The sequence below is a fragment of the Corythoichthys intestinalis genome, chromosome 3 (genome assembly GCF_030265065.1).
Source record: "Corythoichthys intestinalis isolate RoL2023-P3 chromosome 3, ASM3026506v1, whole genome shotgun sequence".
Classification (NCBI taxonomy): Eukaryota; Metazoa; Chordata; class Actinopteri; order Syngnathiformes; family Syngnathidae; genus Corythoichthys; species Corythoichthys intestinalis.
The window spans coordinates 25,843,825-25,844,070 of record NC_080397.1 but is presented as its reverse complement, the minus strand read 5'-3'; positions in this window follow the sequence as shown (position 1 = coordinate 25,844,070).

Genomic DNA, 246 nt, shown 5'->3' with positions numbered 1-246 from the left:
TTGTCTGAGATAAAAGAAAAATTCAACTAATCTATAAGTGTAGACAAAATTAACTCAATACAACTAAGAATCCTGCCAGTTTCAGTATTTTAGTGGATAAATCACTCATTATTGGTCCGATGCCCGACATAGAAATCCCCCCATAGAAGATGGCCCCCAACTCTGCCTTAAAACATCTATCCTTATGTTTTATTATATGTAGAGTGCAAACGACACAATAGCATTTCAATAGTCACATTTAAGATT